The following is an 8,390-nucleotide window of genomic DNA, read 5'->3' as shown; positions in this document are numbered from 1 at the left end:
AGTGGAAAAGGGTACTGGCTTCAAGACAGGTGTCCAGGCCTTCCTCCCCCAACCTAAGAAGGAGCTTTTGGCTGAACCTTTTTCTTCTGAGATCTCGCAGAGACCCAGGGATGCTACCCAGCCCCTGGCGACCCCATTGGAACCTGAGGGCCTAGTTCTGGGGCCACCTGGGAAGCCAGCCAAGCTGCCACCAGCCACGTCCGCCTGCCTTCCGGAGCTGAGCAGGAAGTCACATTCCTAGGCACCCCTCCCGCTCCCCCCCCAGGGGGAGGGGGGTGGTGGCAGGTTACAAAGGTCATGGACTGCGCCAGCCAGGTCTCTAGGGAGTCAGCTCTGTCACCTGCCCAATATCTGGCGTCTGACCCTGCCGTTCCCCTGGGGCTGAGGCCAGAGTCCCCAACGTTTCCAAATGGCCTGGCCACTTCCTGTTATTGTGAGAAGCTTTGACCCCAAACTGGCAGAGGGTTTCAGGTCTCCTGGAACAGCCTCTGTCAAGGGACCAAAGGGGGAAAGGTGGCTCGAGCGGGCCTGTGACCTGCTGGAGGCCACCCAGCTAGGAGAGTGGAGGGCAGGCTCCTGAGCACCCGGGCCTGGGCTGTCACGTGAGAGGGGTCTCCCCTTTCTCATGGGATTTGTTATGAGCGGTAATTAAGACGGTGGCGTAAGGCATCTGGCTTCTTTCCTGGCACACAGTAGTTGCTCAATAAATGGTTAACCTCCTCCCATTCCTCTTCTGCTAAGATCCGTAGGGACAAAGCCATGATCACTGCCAACTCCACACACAGTCCAGCAGCATGCAGGGCACACAGCAGGTGCTTCATAAAACCTGTCTCAGGAGGCGACGCTGAGCTCGGGGTTGAAGAGCAGAGGTTTTAGCATCCAGCCGGCCTAGGACCGAATCCTGGCACCTACACTTCAGAGCTGGATGTTCTTCGGCAAGTGCGTTATCCTCTCTGTGCCTCAGTTTCCTCATCTGTAAACAGGGGACAACGGCACCCACCTCATAGGCTGGGTGTGAGGATGCGATGAAGAAAATGTCGGACGTTTAACAGGGCCTGGCATACAGCAAGTGCTCAATACGTGTCATGCCACTGGGTGATGTCCTGAACCCACTCTGTGCCTGACCCGGAGCCCCATGTGGTGGCTGAGCTCTGAGGCTGGGCAGAGCGCCAGGCCCAGCCCCGAATTCCAGGGGTGGATGGAGCAGCCACACTCCAGTGGCCGGGGCGGCTCCGGATTGCTGAGCTGAGGGAATCTGTGAGTTTGTGTCCAGCTGAGAAATCTGATAGATCCCAAGATAGGGTTCCTGCTGCCCTGATGGGCCCACTGCCCAGGATGGAGCCCTCCCCTCCGTCTGAGATGCTGGGCCCGGGGCCCCGAGAGAGCTCGCAGACATGGGGTAGAGAGGGCTTCTCCTCCCAGAGCAGGGATCAGGCAGGGCTGCGCTGAGTTGCTCCTACGGGCCCGTGAGAGCTGCCTGTTTCCTGCCTCACAACTCCACGTTCAGTAATGCTATCTTGGGAATTAAACACCACCATGGTAGGAGAATTTACACCATGGACATTGGCAAATGCCATATATATATATATATATATATATATATATATATATATATTATTATTATTATTATTAGAGAGTTAGTTTAACAATATGCCACTGGGCACAAGGTTTCCTGGCCGCACATGGCCCACCAGACATCACTTCTGAATTCAACACCCTTAAGATTTCACTCAGCTCCCCACACCGCACCCACACTGCCTTCTCCCTATGAGTTCCTTCTGTCAGAAAAGCCTTCACCTTCCTCTTCCTGCCTATTTCCTTATTTAAGTCTTGCAGACACAACTGAATAAAGACCAAGAAGGGTGGCGTGAGAGAAAGTAAAACAGACGTCATAGCAAGGTGGTGGAATACTATACAGCTGTCAAAAAGGGTGTTCTTAAAGACTAATGACAGGGGAGATGCAAAAAAAGGAAAAAAAGTACAAATGCCACAGAAGTAGTGGGGAAAACACAGTACATACAGCCACGGGCACGCCCTGACCCTGGTGCATGAGTATATTTATATATAAAATATTCTTTTTTATTCGCCCGGTATGTTTGAGCACCTACTCTGTTGTAGGCAGTGGGGCTACAGTGAGGCAGAGGAGAGCCCTGCTCTGCGGAGGAAACAGACAAGAGTGGAGAGTAAGGTGCAGAAAGGAATACACGCAGCAGGAAGTCGGAAGTGGGGCAGAGAGGCAGAGCAGGCCCAGGGGAGAGTGGAGGGCGCTCTCGGACAGCATGGCATTTGCTTCTTTGATAATCAAAACATAGCTGTGGCTGCCTCTGGTTTCCGAAGGCACCGCGGCTCTCGCTTTGTAGCCGGGCTCCCAGCCCGTGGGAAGCCCTGGGTGGCGGCCGGGAAGACAGCGATGATCACTCCCCCACCCCCCCGCCCCCCGCAACCCCTGCCCATTGGCAGCCCCGCTCTGTGACCTTGGTCTCTCATCCCCTTGTTTTCCTGGTGATTTACACGCTCGTCTTATCTCCTAAATGTCAGGGACAATGTCTGATTCATGCCGCACCTCCCACACCGCCTGGCGCATCAGGAAGATTCAACACACACTCTGCCGGGCTAAAAGGGACTCAGTTCCCCGCGAGGAATCGGAAAGTGACAGGAGTCGTGTTGTTTTTTACTTCCTTCCTTTCTCCCCACGGTGCCTCCGCCCCTCTCCATCTTCCCCCCCAAACCAGAAGGCAGACTCCTCCCCTGACTGCGCGGACCTGTTCCTCTCGAGACCTCAGTTTCCCCTCCTGGGAAGCGGCACCGTCTCTCCTGAGGCCAAGAGGGGCGCAAGGCAGACAAGCCCTGGCCCTCTGTCCGGGGAACACAAAGCCCCATTTGTGATCGCTGGGCACGAAGCTGGGCAGGGAGCCATGTGGGACGGAGGCAGCGGTGGGAGGAGCGGGCAGGATTTCCAAAACCCCCTCCCGCGGGCTGGCTGCCCCTCCTGCCTTGGCCTGAAACAAGGTGTCTATCAGTCCACGCCCTGCTTCCTCCTTCCTCAGCCCTAGTCCCCAAGTTCCCCGCCCCCCCTCTGCACACACACGCACCCCGGCCTCGGAATGGAGAAGCAGGAAGGGGGAAGCCAGCAGGGCCTGAGACTTGGGGGCGGGGGTGGGGAGAGTGGATAGTTCCAGAGCGTGTGGGTTTGTGGCCAAGGGCAAGGCCAACAGAGGAGTTGTGTCCTCCTGTCATTCAGCGGCCCCACCCAAGCCATTCCCCAGGACATGAGGACAGAGACAGGTGGGAGGCTGGGACCTCGGCCTCGCCGGTGTGGCAGGGGAGCACCCACAGGATGTGGGAGTGGCACCCCGTTTAACAGAGAGGACTGCTGAGGCCTGGGGTGGAGTGGCTGGCCCCGGGGACCTCCTCTCCTTTCTTCCATGCTGTGAACAGCTCCTGAGCGGGGTTGGGGGAGGGATCTCTATATGAACAAACGCCAGGGTCCATGGCTTCCCAGCTTCATATCCGTGGAGGAGTCACCTAACTCCCTCATCTGTCGCTTGTAGCACAGGTGTGGCCACTCCTTGGCCCTATCCAGGCCTGACCTACCCCATCATCCTTGAATTCTGCACACCAACCCACAGGCCTTTGCTCTCTTCTAGGAGGGCCCCGTCCTCCTGCCTCAGGACCTTTGCACATGCTGTTTTCTCTACTTGGAATACTGCCCCGCTCCTCTTCTCACCCCTCCTCCTCCTTCAGGTCTGGGTTGACATGTCACTTCCTCAGGAGGCCTCCCTGCCCCCTCCTTGTACTCTAGACCTCCCCTCACCCTATCAGAGTGTGATGACATATTTACAAGACTGTTTTTTAAATATTTTTATTGATTTCAGAGAGGAAGGAAGAGAGAGAAAGAGATAGAAACATCAATGATGAGAATCATCGATCAGCTGCCTCCTGCATGCCCCCCACTCGGGGTTGAGCCCGCAACCTGGGCATGTGCCCTTGACCAGAATCGAACTTAGGACCCTTCAGTCCGCAGGCTGATCCTCTCTCCACTGAGCCACCCAGCTAGGGCTAGAAGACTATTTGACTCACTTGGCCTCCCCATTAGCCTGCAAGCCCCATGAAGACAGGTCTTGTCTGATCCGCTGCTGCATCCTCACATAGTATCTGGTACATAGCAGGTGCTCAATAAACATTTGCAAACATACACCCGTAAAACAATAGACATTAAGAAAGGAAGGATGCATGCTGGCTTCGAGATGATGGCATCTTGGGGGCGGGGATGGGCCTGAGGAAGGAAAGACCCAAGAAGGGCTCACCTGTATCTGCAGTGTTGTGGTTAAGAAGGTGACTCTACACCCAGACGGCCTGAGTTCAAATCCCATCTTGGATTTGATACCAAAAGCACGATCCATAAAGGAAACGGTGGCAGATTGCACCTCATCGAAGATCGTGGGAGAGGATGAAAAGAGAGGCTCCAGCCTGGGGGGAAGCTCATGTCCGACAGAGGCTCCCCCGGAGCACGGAGACATATGCGGGGAGACATCTCGGCACTCGACAGCAGGAAAGAGAACAATCCAGTTAGAGCACAGGCCACGGTCGTGGGCAGATAATTTGCTGAGGAGGATTGCGGATGGCAAACAAGCACCTGAGAAGGCGTTCATCACCATTGGCCATTAGAGAAATGCAATACCACAACACACCTGTCAGCATGTCTAAAAAAGGGGGGGGGGGGGGTAACAGTGAGGATGCAGAAAACCAGATCGCTCCCACACTGCTGGTTGGAATATAAAATGGCACCGCCGCTCTGGAAAGGAATATGGCAGTTTCTTTAAAAACAAAACTAGCCCTAACCGGTTTGGCTCAGTGGATAGAGCGTCGGCCTGCGGCCTGAAGGGTCCCAGGTTCGATTCCGGCCGAGGGCATGTACCTGGGTTGCGGGCACATCCCCAGTAGGGGGTGTGCAGGAGGCAGCTGGTCGATGTTTCTCTCGCGTCGATGTTTCTAACTCTCTATCCCTCTCCCTTCCTCTCTGTGAAAAATCAATAAAATATATTTTTAAAAAAATAAAAATAAAAACAAAACTAAAACTAAGCAGGCATGTCCCGTAGGACCCGGCAGTTATGCTCTTGGGCGGCTGCTATGCCAGAGAAACGATAACTTAGGCTCATACAAAATTCAGGGCCTGAATCTTCAGAGTGGCTTTATTCATCACAGCCCTGAACTGGAAACAACCCAAATGTCCTTCCACCTGAATGTTAAGCAAACATTGGCCATTCCTGCTGTGGAATGCTGCTTCGTGATCAGAAAGAACAAACATGGAGACAGGTAGCAATGAGCAGGGCTCTCAAGGGGATGCAGCTGAGTAAAGAAGGCCACTCTCACCCTAGCTGGTGTGGCTCAGTGGATAGACAGTCAGCCTGCGGACCAAAGGTCCCAGGTTCGATTCCGGTCTCATGCCCGGGTTGTGGGTTCAATTCCCAGTAGGGGGCATGCAGGAGGCGGCCAATCCATGATTCTCTCTCATCATTGATGTTTCTATCTATCTCTCCCTCTCTGAAATCAATAAAAGTAAATATTTTTAAAAGCCACTCTCAAGCCGAAACCGGTTTGGCTCAGTGGATAGAGCGTCGGCCTGCGGACTGAAGGGTCTCAGGTTCGATTCCGGTTGGGGGCATGTACCTGGGTTGCGGGCACTTTTTCGGTGGGGGATGTGCAGGAGGCGGCTGATCGATGTTTCTCTCTCATCAATGTTTCTAACTCTCTATCTCTCTCTCTTCCTCTCTGTAAAAAATCAATAAAATATATTAAAAAAAAAAAAAGCCACTCTCAAAAGGTTACATGCTATGTGATTCCAATGATATAACCTCCCCGATGTGACCAAACCACACAGAGAACAGATGAATGGGTGCCAGGGGTTAGGGAGGCGGGCGGGAGGGACCTTTGAGATGAATGTTTTGTATCTGGACTGTGGCGATCGCCAGCGTCCAAATGAGATAAAACTGCATAGAACTGAATACACAGTTGTCCAAATGAAATCTGAGTAAGGTCAGTGGATTCGCAATGCCAATTTCCTGGTTGTGATAGTGTATAGTTGTGCAAGAAGTCGCCACGGGGGGGCACTGGGTGAAGGGGTATGGCACCTCTTTGTATAATTTTTTTAAACAGCAGATGAATCTACAATGATCTCAGAATCAATAGATCGCTACACATCTATCAGAATGACTTTGTAAGAAAAACTAGCAGCCCAGCCAGCATGGCTCAGTGGTTAAGTGTCGACCTATGAACCAGGAGGTCACAGTTTGATTCTTGGTCAGGGCACATGCCCGAGTTGCGGGCTTGATCCCCAGTGTGGGGTGTGCAGGAGGCAGCCAGTTGATGATTCTCTCTCCATCACTGATGTTTCTATCCCTGTCCCTCTCTGAAATCAATTAAAAAATATTTCTTTTTAAAACTAGCAATACCAACGCCTGGCGAAGCTATGGATGGAGCAGTCAGAACTCTCATGCATGGCTCGTGTGAATATCAAAACGGTAAGGCACACTACAAACCAGTTTACTGAGTTTTATACAGTTGAATGAACACTTATCACAGGACCCAACGAAAGCTTATGTTCACACACACAAAAATGCATGGAAATACTATCTTTATACCATAATTGCCGAGAACTAGAACTAACCCAACTGGAAGGTGAATGGACAAACCATACCGTGAAATTCTACTCAGCAGTGAAAAAGGATGTACCTTGCTGACTCACACACCAACATGAATGGATCAAGAATGAATATTGCTAGCCCTAGCTGGTTTGGCTCAGTGGATAGAGCGTCAGCCTGTGAACCAAAAGGTCCCAGGTTCGATTCCAGTCAAGGGCACATGCCCGGGTTGTGGGCTTGATCCCCAGTGATCCCCAGTGGGGGGCTTGTAGGAGGCGGCTGATCCATGGTTCTCTCTCATCATGGATGTTTCTATTTCTCTCTCCCTCTTCCTTCCTCTCTGAAATCAATAAAAAAAAAAATATTTAAAAAAGAAAAGAATGAATATTGCTAAATGAAAGAAACCAAACTCGAAAGGCTACAAGGTATAGGTCAGTGGTTCTCAACCTTCTGGCTCTTTAAATACAGTTCCTCATGTTGTGACCCAACCATAAAATTATTTTCGTTGCTACTTCATAACTGTCATGTTGCTACTGTTATGAATCGTCATGTAAATATCTGATATGCAGGATGGTCTTAGGCGACCCCTGTGAAAGGGTCGTTCGACCGCCAGAGGGGTCGCGACCCACAGGTTGAGAACCACTGATATAGGTTCTATTCATGACTTTCTGAAAAAGGCAAAATTATAGGGCTAGAGAACAGGTCAGTGGCGGCTAAGGGCTGGGGTGGGGACAAGGGTTGAGTACAAAGGGACATGAGAACTTTGGGGGCAAACGTTTTGTATCTTGACTGTGGTAGTGGTTACATGCCTTTATTTATGTATTTGCCAAAATTCACAGAATCGTATGTGGGAAAAGTAAATTTTACTTTATTCAATTATATCTCAATATTTTTTTTAAATCGGGAAAAATCTAGATCATGTACCTTGTCACGTCACATCAATGTATGTGGATAGTCTACAATTTACTGCAAACTGCTCAAAGATAACATTATTTTAGTTCCATTTTATTTATTTATTTATTTTTTAAAATATATTTTATTGATCTTTTACAGAGAGGAAGGGAGAGAGATAGAGAGTTAGAAACATCGATGAGAGAGAAACATCGATCAGCTGCCTCCTGCACATCCCCCACTGGGGATGTGCCCGCAACCCAGGCACATGCCCTTGACTGGAATCGAACCCGGGACCCTTCAGTCCGCAAGCCGACGCTCTATCCACTGAGCCAAACCGGTTTCGGCTAGTTCCATTTTAAAAAATATGCTCCAATAAAATGCTTAGCAGTTGTTTTAAGCAATACAGGCATTTATAAATAATTATAGTTTTTAAATAGTGTTACCTGCAATATGAAAATACATTTCTTTCTTTTTTTAACTAAGAGCCACTTCCACAATTTTAAAGTGGGGAGGATGCGTGAGTTTGTGTGGGTTTTTTTAAAAAATATATTTTTACTTATTTGAGAGAGGGAGAGAGAGATAGAAACATCAATGATGAGAGAGAATCATTGATCAGGTGCCTCCTGCACGCCCCCTACTGAGGGGATCGAGCCCACAACCCAGGCATGTGCCCTTGACCGGAATCGAACCCGAGATTCTTCAGTCCGCAGGCCCGCGCTCTATCCACTGAGCCAAGCCGGCCAGGGCATACCCATGGGTGTACTGAGTACTTGCCCCTAGTACCACCTCTGCAGTGCTGCTCACGGATTAAATCCGACACTGAATTACTTTTTGAGAGTTCCGATGGCTCCATAG

This window comes from Myotis daubentonii, chromosome 19 (genome assembly GCF_963259705.1).
Source record: "Myotis daubentonii chromosome 19, mMyoDau2.1, whole genome shotgun sequence".
Taxonomy (NCBI): domain Eukaryota; kingdom Metazoa; phylum Chordata; class Mammalia; order Chiroptera; family Vespertilionidae; genus Myotis; species Myotis daubentonii.
The sequence above is the reverse complement of the archived record's forward strand: the minus strand, read 5'-3'. Positions refer to the sequence as shown.